Consider the following 18,297-nt stretch of genomic DNA (forward strand, 5'->3'; position numbering starts at 1 on the left):
AGACCAAATAATATCCACCGATTTGGGTTATTTTTACCAAAGATATGTAGCGGTATAAATTTTGGCCAAAATATATGAAGAAAAATTACTAATTTGCAAAATTTTATAACAGAAATGAAGAAAAATGCATTTTTTTACAGATTTTTCGGTCTTTTTTCTTTTATAGCGCAAAAAATAAAGAACCCAGCGGTGATTAAATACCACCAAAAGAAAGCTCTATTTGTGTGAAAAAAAGGTCAAAAATTTCATATAGATACAGTGTTGCATGCCTGAGTAATTGTCATTCAAAATGTGAGAGCACCAAAAGCTGAAAATTGGTCTGGTTAGGAAGGGGGTTTAAGTGCCCAGTGGTCAAGTGGTTAAATCAAAAAAGGTGTTTCAACAAAATGCTGACAAAGGGTTGTTTCCTTTTCCAACTCAGTGCTTCTGTTTGAGTTTTTTTTTTTTTGGTGACATGTTGGTGTTTTTGGCTGACATGTTCTAAGAAGGTTGTTATTGGTGCACCCCATTGACAAGTTCAACCAGTGTAAGGGGGATGGTACTGGAGTTTTCCCACTGGCTGCTAATGTAAGGGGATGTTACTGGGGTTTTCCCACTGACAACCAATGTAGGGATGTTACTGGGGTTTTCCCACTGACAACCAATGTAGGGATGTTACTGGGGTTTTTCCACTGACAGCCAATGTAGGGATGTTACTGGGGTTTTCCCACTGACAGCCAATGTAGGGATGATACTGGGGTTTTCCCACTGACAGCTAATGTAAGGGGATGTTACTGGGGTTTTCCCACTGACAGCCAATGTAGGGATGTTACTGGGGTTTTCCCACTGACAGCCAATGTAGGGATGTTACTGGGGTTTTCCCACTGACAGCTAATGTAAGGGGATGTTACTGGGGTTTTCCCACTGACAGCCAATGTAAGAGGGGATGGTACTGGGGGAAGACTTGATGTAAGAGGAAACTTTAATGTAAGGGATGAGTGGGGACTCTAATGTAAGGAGGACGCATACAGGGACAATGATGTGAGTACTTTGATGCAAGGATGGACTGGATGCTGATGTAAGTGGTTTTTTTTTTTTCATTTTTCACTTGGATGTTAAGTTGCACTGAGTAAATGCAGCTGGCAAAAAAATATGGGTTATATTAACCTGCTCTACCTCTAACGCTCTTACTAATTCAGAAATAAAAGAATATTTTATCTTGAAATCTCCTCTATATTACATTGGTTGTTGTTTGTTGTATTTTGTAGCATAAATACTAAAATTTGCTGAAAAAAATGTAATTTTTGTACGTTTTGGAAATGCCATTAAAAATTGGTTTTGCCAGTAAAATTTGGGTGTTGTGTCAGTGAATTTTATTCTGGTAGGTTGACAACACATAGATAGATAGATAGATAGATAGATAGATAGATAGATAGAAAATATCTCACAAAAGTGAGTACACCCCTCACATTTTTGTAAATATTTTATTATATCTTTTCATGTGACTGAAGAAATTACACTTTGCTACAATATAAAGTAGTGAGTGTACAGCTTGTATAACAGTGTAAATTTGCTGTCCCCTCAAAATAACTCAACACACAGCTATCAATGTCTAAACCACTGTCAACAAAAGTGAGTACACCCCTAAGTGAAAATGTCCAAATTGGGCACAAAGTGTTAATATTTTGTGTGGCTACCATTATTTTCCAGCACTGCCTTAACCCTCTTGGGCATGAAGTGTATCAGCCTAGCTTGATTATGTTTATGATTAGATCTTACTCCTGTATTCATGTTTGATTTAGAGAGTTATTATTGTGTGTCACCGGGGTTGTTTGCTGGTTTGCATTATTGTTTATAACTTATCATTTTAATAAATCTTACTATTATTACTTTACATGCGTTTTGGTCTTATCTATTGCAGTCCTAACATTTCTGGTCATACTGGTTTATGACATGGACTCTGGCAATTCAAAGACACTGGGGTGCTTAGCTAGTTAGGTAGAATGAGCTGCGGCAAATGGGCAAGTTCACGCCTTATCTTTAAATGATGGACTGTTCAATGTGCTAGGGTTGTCTCTATGCTGGTCACCAGGTGGTGTGAGCGGTACCAACCTAAGTGAGCCTGTTCATATTATGAGTATATTTGGTAGAACGTGCTAAGGAAAGTTTATGTAGACTAGTTGTGGAAGGGGGTGGCATCTTCGGACAAGGATTGGGCCCACTTTCATTTATGTGTGTAATTTAGACATGTTATAGGGTGTATTTACACTGCTATGCCGTTTCTGGCTGGAGTCAATTAACAACCTTCTTGAGTCACTTATGTACATATTACACTGTATTAACATAGGGATAGGATGCATTTGCATTGCTGTTTATTTTCTCTTTTAGGCGTTCCTGCACCATTGCATCTTCCTTGGACAAGGGGAGACAGTGACCGAACATGGATAATAATGCTAAATATTCATGCCCTTTATTACTGTATATATTGGATAGATAGTTAGGATATAAGGCTATTGATGATATGTTTTCCCTTAACCATTGGGTGGTACACCACACTTTCATTTGTATATATGATGTCTGATATTTATCTATCCTGTGTGAATTACCATTCGCTCATGTATGCGTTGCACATGTTTATTTCATGTGGTATGTCATGTTCATTGTTTATTATTATTATTCTTTTCCTGTTTCCCCACTCATCCCATTTTTCTTTGCCAGGACAGTGGCTCTCAGGCTTGAGAGCTCAAATATTTTTTTCTGCAAACTCTGAGACGTAATTCTGTAGGCAGGGGGAGGATGTAGCACCCCGATGTTTAGGCAGGGTTGCTAGTAAATTGACCTGTCAAGTATAGTTGCTTTGGCCAAATGATAGAAGATCAATTGATTCCACCCAAATTCTGGAATTGCTGCACTTCTCTCTTCTGTCACTAGATGGCCGGGTATCTGGTGGCATTAGATAAGATAAGCGCATTGCAAGGACAGATTAGGAATAGATGGGATATCTCAGCCAATGTGCAGGGCTCTTCTTGGGTCCCTTGGCCTGCTGGCAGAGCCTATTTATTTGGGTGAGGTCAGGTGATCGGGGTTGTGTGCCACCTGGACACCTGTCTGGGTGGACCTGTGTTATACTGCCTCGGGCAGCTAGGCCAGAAACCTAAGGTCTATCCCGGGACATCCATCTGGCTGCTAGGCTGTCTGAGGGCCAAGAGAGCAGGGCAGGGTTGGGACTGTGGCTTGCAGTACAACCAATGTGATGGTTCTGACGGCCGGAGAACCTGTCGTGGTCGGAGGTAGAGGGGAAGCTGTCGCCACTAAGGGACCATCCACCTTGTTAGCAGGGACCACCGTGAGTAGCTGAAGCAAGTACCAGACCAGTATTCTCACCAACCAAACTTCAGTAGGTGTCAAGCTGGGGACTCAGCCAGCAGAGGTGACGCTTACAGAGCAGTCTGTGCCAAGCCAGGGACTGAGCAGGCCAATGGGGTGACAATTTAGGAGTATCTGTGAGTGCCAAGCTAGGGACCCAGCAGGGGTGCGGGGGTGACGCTTGAGGAAGATACTCAGTGAGAAGATTGGAAGAGCTCAGGAGATCCAGTGGCAGTGGGTCAGCAGGTCTAAGTGATAGACTGGGAGCTTAGTTGAGTGAAGATCTAAAAAGGAGATTGTGAATAGAAGTGAGAGAGTTTATTACAACCTGTTAGAAACTGTTCAAGATAGTTGCCATAGGAGATAGTGTGTCTACACATGCAGATGTGGCATCCAGCTGGGTACCTTTCCCAGCGTGGCTGTCTACCTGTAGAAGTCTCGGAGTCTGCTAATTAACATTGCATCTACTAAAGGGCGTCCTGGCCCTAACCCCCTCTCCCCCAGTTATGATTAAGAGACAATAAATCTCTTTGCATTCAACAAGTGTCTGGCGCCCATTAATCTACCTTGCATTGCACCCACCATGCCTCGTAACCCACACACAGAAGGATGTCAGCAGTCCCTAACGCTGGAGGTCACCATTAGGCCTAGAGAGGTCCGGGACTTGGCTATATATTCCACTTTAAAAATATATGCATATATCAGTGACAGTGTCACTTTAAAAGAGCCGTGCTGAAATTCCCAAAAGTAGTTTCTGTACTACTTTTGGCTATTTTGGGGTGCGATTTCCATCGACATCTGTGTGCAGAAACACGCGTGAATGAAATTGTGCGAGTTCAGCTGAACTCACACAATTTCACTCCTGCAGTCAGACCCCTTTCATACTGGGGTGCTTTGCAGGTGCTACAGCGCTAAAAATAGCGCATGCAAAGCGCCCTGAAAGAGCCGCTCCTGTCTCTCCAATCTGAAAGCCCGAGGGCTTTCACACTGGAGTGGTGCGCTGGCAGGATGCTAAAAAAAAAAAAGTCCTGCTAGCAGCATCTTTGGAGTGGTGAAGGAGCGGTGTGTATACCGCTCCTGCCCATTGAAATTAATGGAGCAGCGTGGCTATACCGCCGGCATAGTGGTGCAGCAGCGTTTTGCGGTGGTTTTAACCCTTTCTCGAACGCTAGCGGGGGGTAAAAGCGCCCCGCTAGTGGCCGAATAGCGATGCGAAATTGACGGTAATGCGCCGCTAAAAATAGCCGACGCACCCACCGCCCCAGTGTGAAAGGAACCTAAGTGTGAACCTAGGCTAAAAGCACAAAAATAAATCAGCACACCATGCTTAAATCTTTGTGAACTGTATGCCAGAAAAATAAAGACCTGAATGATATGAGCTCATTTTGGCTGTGAAGCTGCCATGGTAAAGAAGGGGTCATTTGTTTTTAGAGTTTCCTTTCATATTTATTTTTATTGCATATATAGTATTTATACGGCCACATAGAAAGACCCCTACGAATATAGGCCAAGTATCTTCTTTTTTATCTTCACAGAGAAAGTCCAGGAGGTAAATTCATTAACCTAGGCCCATCGTTCCTATTCCCGCTGCTGAGTGGGACATTATGCAAAATGCATGGGATAGCCAGCCCACGCGACCCTTGAGCACAAGCCTTTGCAATTATTTATTACTTGGGGATAGACAGACATATCACCTCTTCAGCAAGTGTTGTAGGAATTAATGTAGCTGCTCTCTCTGGGGGCTTTCTCTTCGGGGGTAGGCTGTGAAGTGTTAATAATTATTTATCAGGAGCAGGCACGGAGCTCAGCACTTGGGGGAGAATGGCATGTAAAAATAATTATTTGTTAATCAGGGATAAGAAAGATCTTGGAGACCGGGGGATATAATAATTATTGGCAGGGGATTGGCTAATGCCTTGATGCTGCAGGGTTGGCTGCAGGTTTTCATTAGCATTAATTATTGACAGGCAGCGTTGTCCACGCAGGGGGGGATGCAGATGAGATTGGTAATTATTTAGGGGAAGTCGAGCGTCCCACCTCCCTCGGTTTCCAGCATAAGAAGGGATTATTTTTGTTCCAGAGTGTCAGTGGAATATGAGAGAACTGAGTTGTCCCAGTGTCTGCGGTGATGTATGAACCAGTATTTCCATAGCTTGTCATGCCAGAGCAGAGGTCCCTAACAATGATTAATGGCAGCGGGAGCTCAGTGGCGGTAGCGAGGGAGGATCTGATTTATCTGCTTCATTTATTTATTTATTTTTTGTTTTGCAAAGTGGAGGATGACAGGCGCTCAATAACGCACAGGTATCTCTCTGTTACGCCTCACAACGCTGCTGCATGACCTAATTTAATCAGTAGCTGCACACTTCAAGCATCCGCCGGTATGCATGGAGACAGTAATGCCGTTTAGTGCACGATGTACTGAACGGTGAAAGTGAGAGGCAGCAAGGGGCCCATGTAATTGCAGCTATACGATGTTCCTTAAATAGAGACTGTTACCTGCCTATTCAGGGCATAGTGACATTGTCTGTGTAATGGGGATCACTACCAAGCCTAAACATTTTTCAAGTCTAGAGGTCATCTATATCCACATAAATAAAATTAACAGGTCCATGTCCCTTTCCCTTTTTGTGAACATAAACTGATGTCATCCTTTATATCCGTTCCATTTATATCTGCTTTTAGAGTAAAAAAGGGAGAAAGGCTGGTGCCATGAAGTTGGCTAAAACATTGTTTTATTAATGCAGGTGAACAACAGTCAAAAAAGCCAACGCGTTTCGACCATTAGACCTTAATCATGATTTTAGCCATGATTAAGGCTTGATGGGCAAAATGTGTTGGCTTTTTTAAGTGCATTAATAAAATTATGTTTTAGCTGACTTTCATGCCACTAGCCTTTTCTCCCTTTTTTGCATGGATTGCACCTGGAGGGTTGCAGAGACTTCCCAGGCTAAATGCTGTGTTCTTTAGGTTAACCAGGCATTATACAGGTAGTAGCACAGATGCACCTGTTCCTATATCTGCTTTTAGGCAAGAAACATATTTTTTGTTTCTACTTTTGTTGACTATTTTATTTAACAATTAAAGTGGTATTAAAGTTTCGTTTAAAAAAAAATAATAAACATGTTATACTTACCTGCTCAGATCCTCTTCTTTTCAGGTCCCCTACCGATGCTCCTGGCTCCTCCCCCTTCCAATGCCCCCAGGGAAAGCCGCTTAATGCGTCGATGCTTCATGCATCCATAAGACACATAGAGCCCCCTCACTCTCTCCTCATTGGCTCACTGGCTGTGATTGACAGCAGTGGGAGCCAATGAAGAGGGAGAGTCCTGGGAAAGCTGAGGCTATCATTAACATCGCTGGATCATAGGGAGCTCAGGTAAGGATTGGGGGGGCCGCTGTACACAGAAGGTTTTTTACCTTCATGCATGAAGGTAAAAAACCTTCAGTCTTTAAAACCACTTTAAGGTCCCTGTCACACGGACCTACTGATCAGATCCTCCTGTCAGTTTTTTTAGGTGGACCAAGCCCGAAGACAGACTACGCAGTAATAACCGGCGTTTCCTGGGATTCCCAGGGGGCACGGAGGGGAAACACCCAGAGGAATTCCTAATAACCTGGATTAAACAGACCTTTGGAGCTGATTCCTTTTCCCACTTGTTTGACATTGAGAGGGTGCATTGGGTGCCGCTGAGAGCCCCACCTCCAGGTTTCCCAAACCCATGCTGGCCTGTTTCCTATACTTCAGGGACAAAGAAACTATCCTTCATAAAGCTTGCAATATGCAGGAATTACTCTAAAATAATAATCACATAACTATTTTCCCAGATTTTTCAGTGGCTACGCAGAAGCAAAGAGCAGCGTTCCAGAGTGTGAAACAACGCCTGTGTGAGCGTAGCCTACCCTACAGTATGCTATATCCAGCAAGGCTTAGGGTGATCCATAAGGAAAAAGTGCAATTCTTTACCTCTCCTAAAAAAGATGGCTGGAATCACTGAGTAGTACTTGACATGGAAGGCATTGTGCTACTGGAATCCTTACTAGTTCCCGTTTGGAACTTTTACAGCCTCCTAGTGTGCCTCACCTATGAATAGAGGCTCCTGAATACTAATAATGCACTGTTGTCTGGCTGCAATGAATAATTCTTCTATCAAGCAGTTCACATTTTGCTCAGCAGTTCACCAAGTTATCACCCTTCCCCTTTCTATCCGACTGGATAAGGAAGGACTCCCTCCGCTAGGGTGACACTGATGTTGTTGTTTGGGGAAGAGGCCTGTAGTATGTTGGGGACTGCGGGCAGGGAGGGGGAGGTGGGTTTGTGTTCCTATGTTCCGGATCACTACTTACCAAGTTGGGGACTCAATTTTTCCTTTTTTTTTTTTTTTTTATTTGCTTTTTTATGTTTTTCAAGTTGCTGATATTCAACTTTCTAATTACGCAGCTACCTATGTTAAGCTGACAATGACTGCTGTTGTATGTTACTCAGCTAGTGGGCTGTTATGTGTATTGCTGTCTGTGCTCCAAAGGAGCCCTCTGCCATTGCCCCACTATGGCGGGCCCCACAATATAAACACCTTTCCCTATGACACCAACGCTATATACTCCTAAACTTTTGTCCTGGAATGTAAGAAGCCTTAACTCCAGAATTAAAAGAGCATTAGTCTTTCTTTCTTACTATATTCAAGAAGGGCAATCCTCCTGTAATTTTCCTACAGGAAACGCATCTGGTAGGCTCTAAAACTGTGGCTCTTCAGAGGGTGTTTGTAAAGTATGTATTTCATTCAACTTATTCTAATTATGCAAGAGGAGTATCCGTCTTGGTAACAAAATCCTTTTTATGGACCCAGGAGGAGGTTGTAATGGACCCCTTTAGAAGATTTGTAATAGTGATTCTCATCATAGACAATACCCCCTACACGTTTGTGGCGATTTATGTACCACCACCGTTTACAATTGTGTTGTGGGATACAGTGATGGCAAAGGTGCTCCAGGTGGCAAAAGGCCCAATTATTATGGCGGGGGATCTAAATGCGGTACTATTCCCAGATATGGATAGATTCCAGATGGTCTCTAAATGTACCCCACCATTGGCAGCATGTGCGGAACAGTATGGTCTGGTGGAGGTATGGCGCTGGAAGAACGCTGATACGAGAGTGTATTCATGCTTTTCCTCCTCATATAACACCTTTTCCAGACTAGATATGTGTTTTGTGACTAGGGAGGTGTTGCTGAGGGTGGCTGATGTAAGATGTAAGATATCTCCCAAGGGCCATATCGGATCACTCCCCCCTGTTATTTTCCATGAACATGGGCCGGTCCCAAGGTTATACACTGTGGAGACTGAGCCCATTATGGTTAAAGGAGGAGTATTTTGAGAGTTCAACAGCCACTGATATAACAAACTTCTGGTAAACAAAGAGGAGGTTCCCCTTGGTAACACCTGGGATGCCTTTAAAACCACTCTCCAGGGATCCATTTCGGGGTTAATTAAAAAACTCAGGTCTGATAGGAAATGGAAGGTTAAAGAATGTAAGCAGGTTGCTACAGAAGTGGAAGTAAAATATATCAGTAATCCTACCTCCGCCAACCTTGGGGTCTGGAGGGATAAGGCCCACCAACTGGAGCTAGTGTTGGTTGAGAAAACTCAAAAAAAGCTGCTGTACCAGTCACAACGTATATTCGAGTTTGGTGATAAGAACAGTAAATTATTAGCATCTTTGGCCCACTCACAGCAAGCATCAGCCTCTATTCCCTGAATTTATAATGAACAACATACTCTTTGCACCACACACAGAGATATAGCCGCTGCCTTTGTTCAATTCTATTCAGATCTATACACATCTAGGGTGAATTATGCAGAGGAGGAGGTCTGTCAAATTCTTGCACTGATCCCTTTCCGTGATCTGCTCAGGGATGTGGCAGAAGACTTGGACCTCCCTTTTAGCACTGACGAAATTATGTCTGCAATGCTCTCCTTGAACCCAAATAAAACCCCCAATCTGGATGGATACCCAGCTGAGTGGTACAGTACCTATAAAGAGTTTCTGGCACCAAAACTATTGGAGGTATATAGTGACGCACTGGAGAAGGGGGTGCTCCCAGATTCTCTGAGGGAGGCACTGATTGTACTGATCCCCAAACACCACAAAGACCATGACTACTGCAAATCATATAGGCCCATATCACTGATTAATGTAGATGCAAACATTTTAGCCAAACAATTTAAACAAGGTCTATTATCCATTCAGACCAAATGGGTTTCATCCCAATAAGATCTACGGCTATAAATTTGAGGAGGCTCTTCACAGTATTACATTCCAATCATCCTACCCCGGATTCCCGAGTTGTAGTGTCATTGGACACCCATAAGACCTTTGACTTTATCGAATGGCCCTATCTATGGGCATAGCCTGGGTGAAATTATTGTATGCTAAACCCGTAGCACGGTTGAGGGTCAACAATACTGTAACAGATACCTTTGAAATAGCTAGGGGCACTTGGCAGGGGTGCCCATTGTCGCCCCTGTTGGGTTTAAAGTCAATTGGGAAAAATCATTAATTTTCCCCATCTGTCCTGAATATTCTCTGAATCTGCCTAATGCTGTCCCTATATATATATATATATATATATATATATATATATATATATATATATATAATATATATATTTATATATTAAAAACAACCTATATCCTCTAGTGCTACGTCTGAAGGATAACTTGCGGACTTGGTCTAAGCTGCTCCTCAACCTCCTGGGCTGAATCAATATATTCAAGATGATATACCTCCCTAGGTTTCTATATTTGTTATGGCACGCACCAACCTATGTTCCAAAAAAACTATTCATGGAAATGAACACGTTACTATCCTCATTCCTCTGGGGCTCTAGACCACCTAGAGCAGTGTTTCTCAAACTTTTTACTGTGGAGGAACCCTTGGCAAAACATTTGAGATGTTGGGGAACACCTAAAAAAAAAATTGCAGATCTACAGCTCGCAGAACATTGGATCTGATTAGCGAGCTGTAGATATAACCACAATTATTGTAGAAATAGCTTTAAATATTAGAATATTAGAACTCACCTGACACCAACATTATAGTGTGAACAGAGAACATAGAAATCAATTGTTTTATTTATGTCCTTGCAGAGACCTACATTAGAACAAGCCCGAAATTTTTCATGCAAGTCAAATCTACACATATTTTTTATCAGTTTTTTTGCACATATGCTGTGAACGAGGTCTTGCGAAACTTGAACAAAACTCCCAAATATTGTGATCCATATATAAGACAGCAGACTACGGGAACAGTTGGGCTTTGTTCACAACATACATGCACAATTGATGGGATTGATGGAAAATTGTGCAGATTTGACCTGCATAGAATACTTTGGTCTTGTCCACATCAGGAGACAAGCAATTTCCTAACATACAGTAGGTCTCTGCATAGACCTAAAGAAAACAACTGATTTCTATGTGCTGTTCACACCACAATGTTGGTGTCATTTGAGTGTTTCTCTGCAGAAAAATGCATACATGTTGCATATTTCTGTGCAGAAAAAACACATGATACCAATGTTTTCAATGCACGCTGTCAATGCGCATTGATACCTGGTGCCTCCTCTATAGTTCCAGCTCCTCTGAACCTGTGAGGGTGGTGTCAGGAGGAGTGCTGACAGTGGGAGCACATGGCTGATTGTTGCAGGAGGTGAGATCCTGTGTATGGTAGTGGCTGAATGCAGACTGCAGAAGGGGGATCAGAGAGTGGGGGCACACAGCTGGATCAGCCTGAATGTAGCAGGAGGTGAGATTATAATAGCATTATGTACAATTATGGCATAACATAAAGCTATTATAATCTCACCTCCTGCTACATATAGGGCTGATCCAACTGTGTGCTCCTGTTCTCTGCAGTCTGCATTCAGTGCTGCTATATGTACACATAGGATGTCACCTCCTGTTCTCCGTTCTCTGCTCCCCCCCCAGTCTACATTTATACTTTCTGTACACAGGGACTCACATTCCAATCAAGCCATGTGCTCCTTTTCCCTGCTCCCCCTCCACAGTGTGCAGCACTGCTACTATACAGACAGGATCTCACCTTCTGATCTGGTGCTTCCTGCCTCCATTTTCGGCTCTTGTCACGACTCCCTCTCTGTGCTCCCCGCCTCCTCGGTCTTTTATCACGGCTCCCACTCTGCAAACCATGGAGGTAGGAGCACAATCTTGGTTCCCTTCACAGCTCCCTGCCTCCACAGTCTGCATTCTCAGCTCCATGCTCTGCAATTTCAGAACTCCCGCTTAGACTCTCTGCATTCCTCTTGACCCTGCCTTCTGAGTTCTCTGAGCCGGTGTCTTGCCGAGAAAGTTCCCCCGGCAGATAAGGACCCCCCTGTACTGCGCAGGCGCAGCACTTGCGCAGTACAAACGACTAGGAGCCGCCGAAAATACCCGAAGCTGAAAAACTTCAATCAGCTGTACACGGCGCTTGCGCCCTGGGTCCAGGTTCAAGCCCCACCATCCAAGTGCACCTAGAGGAGAATAAAAAAGTGCCGAGTGAAGCGAGGCCGTGTCCGAAGCGTGGCGAGCGGCCCTCTTACAGGCGCCGTGTACAGCTGATTTCTATTCTATTCGGCTTCAGCTATTTCTGCCGGCTCCTACTGCGCAAGCGCTGCGCCTGCTCAGTAGAGGGGTGTCCTTATCCACCAAGGGGAACTTTCTCGACAGAACACCGGAACTACAGAGAAGGCATTGGGTATCAATGCACGCTGACAGTATTCACTGTCAGCGCGCATTGGGAACAATGGAAACAGCATTGGGCGGATATACATCCCCTGGGGACTTCTCGGTTAAGAAACACTGACCTAGAGTATTCCTAGACACATTGTTTTTACCGATCCAAGCTGGTGGGCTGGCTCTACCAAACTTACAATGCTACTACTTGGCAGCACAGCTAATGCATATCCATTGGTGGTTTTTCCCTCAGATTGATGTAGCTTCGGTGGAGACTCAAGCTGCCCTGGTGCACTCATTTGAAGCACTTACTAATGTACTGTACAGGAATGGCCCTTACCCTTCCCAAGGGGCAGACATCCTAAAACTTTCATATAGGATTTTCCATATCTGCAATAAAAGAATGGGGAGTAGCCCTTTGACCTCTTCCCCTAACGCTCCTTTGTGGCATGACCCCCAGTTAAAAGAAATACATAAAATCCCTGATGGGGCATGTTGGGCCTGGTATGGTGTCAAATGTGTTTACCAATTATTTAGGAACCAAACTTTTAGAACCTTCAGGGATATTCAAATTGAATATAAATGCCCCAACACCTATTTCTATTGATATTTGCAATTGCACCATGCTGTGGCAGCCCAATTCAGTCTGCAGGAGGTTCAGCTCACCCATTCTGAGCTGGAGAAATTACTATTAGAGGAAGACCATTCAAAAATTATCTTGAGATATTATTTTGCCCTGCTGACCTCTTCCTCACCTAGGATGGAGGCTCAATGGAGAACTGATATCCCATCCCTTACAAAGGAGTCCTGGGCTGAGGTCATTGAATCAATGTTGCCGTTGGTGATTTCATCCAGGGACAAAATTATCCAGTTTAATTATCTCCACCGGGTATATTATACACCCACATGCCTTCATAAGATGGGCAGGGTGGAAACACCAGAATGCCATAGATGTAGGGCTGAGGTAGGGGATTACTTTCATATGGTATGGTATTGCCCTCAGGTATGGGAAGTTTTGGGCGGCAATCTTAAAACTCTTATGCCGCGTACACACGACCAGTCTTTCCGTCGGAATAAACTCTGTAGGTTTTTCCGACTGAGTTCCAACGGAGTTCCGCTGAAACTGTCTTGCCTACATGCAATCACACCAATGTCTGACCGTCTAGAACGCGGTAACGTACAACATGTACGACGGGACTAGAAAAAGGAAGTTCAATGGTGAGTAGCCAATAGCTGCTATCTCATACTTGCTTCAGAGCATGCGTCGCTTTTGGTCCGTCGGAACAGCATACAAACGAGCAGTTTTCCCGATAGGACTTGATTCCGTCGGAAAGATTTAAAACATGTTCTATTTCTAGGTCCGTCAGAACGATGTCCGATGTGGCCCACACACGATCGGAATGTGCGATGAAAAGATTCCGTCGGACCTTTCCCGCCGGAAAGTCCGACCGTGTGTACGCGGCATAAAAGGAAAAATTAGCCCTTCCAAACATATGTGCTTCAGCCAGATGCCTACTGGGTGATATTGGGGAGAGGGAATTGTCCGAATCCAAAAAGATTCTTTTAAGAATACTCTTTTTCTATGCTAAAAAGGCATTAGCTCTAAAATGGAAGGATACAAGGCCTCCGTCCCTCCATTATTGGGTGGACCTGGTCAATGGAGCCCTACAGAAATATAAATTGACTTACATTTCCAGGGGGTGCCCAAAAAAATGTAACAAAATATGGGCTGGTTGGATAAAATCGGTGTCCAGAGAGATAGAGGTGTAAAGGCAGGATAGATGGGACCAGGAGTGGTTTTATGTCTTCATCAGTGAAATAAATACTTCTACACAGCAAAGTTACTGAGTTTATTAATACGCTATCAAAAGTGGATTACTTTATTTACAATATTGAGTTTGGTAAGTTTTTCTTGTTTTTCTTGTTTGTCCTTATTTTACATGCTACGTAATCAGGGGAACTCCTCTGGAGATAAACGAGGTTGAAATTAAACACTACTGAATATACAAAATGCTAGTACTGTATATACTGTTGCTTAGCAGCTAATCCTTTCAAATATGTATGTTACTGTTTCTTCATTTGATGGATGTTATCCTCTGTAACAAGAATGTTTTGAATACTGTCATTTCTTACCTGAAATATGATAAATAAATGCCCTTTCACAAGGACTTTCCGATCAGGCCCGCCTGACAATTTTTCAGGTGGACCTGAGCAAAAGCTCGATGCAGGTCTATGGGCAGGTGTGGGGACAAATCACATGCTATTAGTTGCCATTGTGCTCTTGCTGGGCTTCTAATATGTCCCTGCACCTTTAAGGAAAGGTGGGCTCCCTCAAAATATCCACTGTTATATATGCTCCAACATAGAGAGTTTCAGATTGTAGAGCTAGGACCATATTAGGCAGAGGAGCCTTGGCAAGACGGTGCGGCTTCTCATACATTTGCTAATGTGTGTAACTAAACCCTTCGGTTTTATTGTGCATTGTTGGACAGGGCCAATTTGTTTATTTTTTTGCAGACTAGCTAGTAAGTATGCTGGGAATTTTTTTTTTTTGTAATGTGCAAAGCCCATTTATGTGCAAAGGCTAGCTATAAATTAGGGTGGCTGTAATCTTTTTGTATAGCTTGCTCTATGGGCAGGCTACATCTGATCTAACTCTACCCAGACCTAAATGATCAGAGTTAGGCTGATGTAAACACAGGGCTGGTGCAAGGATTTTTGACACCCTAGGCAAAACATAATTTTGCCCCCCCCCGGCTCAGCCCTGACTCCACCCCCTTTGCCCTGCCCATGTAACCTATGTGACCTACCTGACCATTACACTGACCTACCTGCCCCATACACTGCCCCTTACACTAACCTACATTGACCTACCTACCCTGACCTACCTGTCCCCTACACTGACCTACCTACACTGACCTACTTGTCCCCTACACTGACCTACCTAACCCCTACACTAACTTATACACTAACTTACCCGACCATTACACTGACCTACCCGACCATTACACTGACCACTAAACTGGCCTACCTGGCCCCTACACTGACGTACCTGACCCCTAAACTGACCTACCTAGCCCCTACATTGATCTACCTGGCCCCTACACTGACCTACCTGGCCCCTAAACTGACCTACCTGACCATTACACTGACCACTACACTGATTCCTAATACAATGTAGATGTTCTTCTCTCACCTGGGCTCTGCTCTGCATGCATCCAATGGCCCTGCCAGTGTCAGGAACAAACCCTGCTTCGGTGCCTCCAGGCTCCAGCTATCACCAGCCCCAGAGCGCCCACTATTCCGTTCCAATTAGGCTACAGCATGTGGTGCTGCCGCTGTACAGGACAGACCGGGAAGGAGAGCAGCCTCTACGAATGGCGGCGACTCGGTGGGGGCAGGACTCGGTATAGGAATCACGTAGAGGCAGAGCTGGCTGTACTGGGACATCGATCTGCCTCTCTGTTTTTCAGTGCTTTCTGTTAGTTCGTTCTGACCAGCCGACCGTTTTGAAGCCATCAGGACCCTCACCCCGGACCAGAGGGTTTTTAACTACCAGCTGGCCAGAGCCAGAGGAGTGGTGGAGAGCGCTTTCGGGATTATGGCCAGCCGGTTACGCCTATTCCTTACGGCAATCAACATGGCGGAATATAAACATAACCATATAATCCTTGCATGCTGCATTCTCCACAACTCTTTAAGGAGAAATTCAATGAACTATGTTGCCTCAGTTGGTCCTGAGGCCGGACTTCAAGAGGAAACCCTGACGGCGCTTGAAGCTGGCCATCCTGGCTCCCCCCCAAAGCGTACGCGAAGTAAAACAGAAGTATGTCGAGTACTTTGCGGGTAGGGGGGCCAATAATATGCCAGAAAATGTAATGTTTAAGAAACATTTTCAAAATAAATTTGTTAGTTAAATTGAAATAAGATTTACTGCTTGTGTTTCTTTTAGCTGTCTCCTAGGTTCTCCAGATGGGCTTTTCTTTTTGGCCATTTTCTTCAAAAGTGCAAATGTAATTTATTTGATACATGAGGTGACTATCTCTTCTCCAGCGAAATATTATTATGTTGTGGGTCTGCTAGACACACACCTTGTTTTTGTTGCTAATGTATGTAATGCATTACTGATAAAAATATACATAATTTTCAGCACCATGAATGAATTTTGGTGAGTCACGAAAATGGCACGATTGTGGCAAATTATAAAGCACTGTGGGAGTTATTTACTAAAGGAAAATCCACTTTGCACGGCAAGTGCACTGGAAAAGTGCACATGAAACTTTCAGTGCACTTGTAGTGCAAAGTGGATTTGCCTTTAGTAAATAACCCCCATTTCAGTGTAAACACCAACTTAGTCCAAAAAATGATATTGAGCCTTGAAAGAAGAAGCCACACATTGTTGAGTAGAAAACTTTTTACTCTGTGCACATTCACATGTGCGTTAGAAAAGGGTTTTTGAACAAACCAACATATTTTAGTAATAACATTTTTTTTGGACAGTACAAATAGCCTTTTTTGTGTTTAAAACAGGCATGTTTAAAACCATAAAACAATACACAACTCAGGAACTTACAAAGTTCAACTTTGACAAAGTGAAGGCAATATCAGACATTAGTATGTCCAAACTGTGTTGATATTGCCTTCATCAGATGAGGTGATGTCACCCCTGTGAAAGCCAAATTTTGAAGATGCACACAAATTGAGAGTCAAAATGGGGATTTCCCTCCTGATCCCAAGCCTAATGTCAACATGTGCTAGCTCCCATCATGGCGGATCAATGAACATGTTTCGGGGGTGCAACCCCTTCTTCTCATCTACTTTAGTTGGGAGTAAGGGGTTGCACCCCCAAAACGCGTACCTTGATATCACGTGCTGGAAGATAGCACATGTTGACACACTGTGTGCATATTCAAAATGTAGCTTTCAAAATTTTGGAGAAAAGTTAAAAAGATAGAAAGAATTTTATAAATGTTGGTGTGTTTTCGATTCTGCCTAAAACATCAATGATGTTTTTGTCTTGTTTCCACATCATTGATGTCTTCCTTGATCTTCTGTAAATCCCGATTGCACACCATGATCTCCCCGATGAGGATTGTGCACTTGCACTTGTGAAATGTGTTTCTTCTTCAACAACATCCACATCACCTAAAAAAAACCACCATATATTATAAATATGCAGGCATCCATCTATTACCTGAAGCTTTGGTCTCAGACACACACCTGTTGTGGTCTCTATTTCGCCCACTTCATAAACCTCTCCTTCCTCCACATCCTCTGGTTGTTTTTGGATTTCCCCTTCTTTAGGAGGTTGGGGGTTCCTGGTGACCTCAGACGTCCTGAGTCATTTCTCCTCTATGTGAATAAAATAAAGGTATACTTAGCACACAGATATTTTAGGCAAGAAATAGGAATATGAAACATTGCTTGGAAGTGTTGTACAATTGTCTGTTTTGGCAGAGTTCAAAGCTGAAGACATGATTTCTTTCCCTTTACAAAGCTGGAATACTTTTTTGTTAAAGTATCACTCATATAGAGACCCCTAGTATCCACTGGAGCACCTGTGTGGGACACCCTAAAAAGTTTGTTCTGGGGTCCCACACTAGTGCTCCTGCGTACACATGTGTAAACAGCTGCTGAGTGTCCATTCCTTACACTGAATCAAGTTTGCATTTCATTCTAGTTACAAACCCATCTAGACAACAATGTACTAAACTTCTTTTAAGACAAATAGGCATGACCAAATGTAGTTAACCTGCATCTGCAAAAAACATCGTATTAGTGGGCGAACAAACTATGTTTACTATGAACGATTACTGTGCCCACGAACCTGAAACGTGCCATTTTAAACTGTACAACAGTAAAGAAAAGCACATGGAGTAGCACAAACATGATAAGAAGAATAGGAACACGTCACAAAATACTTACTTTTTTGTAGCACTCTCTTGATTCTTCTGTACTGATCCTGCTCCCTCAATTTGAGGTCTGACCATCGTTTCCTCAGTTGATCCTTGGTTCGCTGTAGCCCAAAATTCTTCTGCAGACTTTTCACAACTTTAGTCATGATCTTGGCCTTTCTCACTTTTGGGTTTGGGTACGGTCCATGCTTCTGTCATAGTTGGCCCTCTTAAAGATGTCCACCATCTCTATAAAGGCCATATTTGAGGCCTTAAATATCCTCCGGGATCAAGACGTTTGTGGCTTTGGGCTTTCCTCGTCGTTGC

At 43.4% G+C, this 18,297-nt stretch overlaps 1 long non-coding RNA gene across 2 annotated transcripts in view; it reads left to right on the forward strand.

Annotated features, from left to right (window-relative positions):
- Window positions 1-745: 745 nt before the first annotated feature.
- Window positions 746-18,297, forward strand: part of LOC141107176 (uncharacterized) — a 99,229-nt gene continuing 81,677 nt past the window's right edge. For both annotated transcript variants that reach the window (XR_012235805.1, XR_012235806.1), the window contains exon 1: window positions 746-1,057. This is a non-coding gene — a long non-coding RNA (uncharacterized lncRNA). The remainder of the gene's footprint in view (window positions 1,058-18,297) is intronic.

The sequence above is a fragment of the Aquarana catesbeiana genome, linkage group LG09 (genome assembly GCF_042186555.1).
Source record: "Aquarana catesbeiana isolate 2022-GZ linkage group LG09, ASM4218655v1, whole genome shotgun sequence".
Lineage (NCBI taxonomy): Eukaryota > Metazoa > Chordata > Amphibia > Anura > Ranidae > Aquarana > Aquarana catesbeiana.